Here is a 382-nt window from a genome sequence, read left to right as displayed (position 1 = left end):
TCCTTCCCCAAACCCACACCCAGAATTAAATTTCTTGTCTCTGGTGCCTGGCCCAGAGGCACACCACCATCCCCTGTGCACCAGCATCATCCCCTGTGCACCAGTATCGTCCCCTGTGCACCAGCACCGTCCCCCATGCACTGCCTCACAGCATTCACACTGGGATCAGTTCCTGGTGGGTGAGTGGAGAATCTGGGGGTTCCCTAGGAAAGTGGGACCTGATGTCTGTTTGGGGCTGAATCCCTGGATAAGCTGAGCTTGGGTTAAAAAAAAAAAACAACCAAAAATGCATAAGTGAAATGAGGCTGCACCAGCCAGCACCTTGCCCAGCCGAATCCAGCTGGGCTCTGAGATATTTTCTGATCTGGGGGGCATCCACAAA

This window comes from Mesitornis unicolor, unplaced genomic scaffold (assembly GCF_000695765.1).
Source record: "Mesitornis unicolor isolate BGI_N332 unplaced genomic scaffold, ASM69576v1 scaffold8160, whole genome shotgun sequence".
NCBI classification, from domain to species: domain Eukaryota; kingdom Metazoa; phylum Chordata; class Aves; order Mesitornithiformes; family Mesitornithidae; genus Mesitornis; species Mesitornis unicolor.
The sequence above is the reverse complement of the archived record's forward strand: the minus strand, read 5'-3'. Positions refer to the sequence as shown.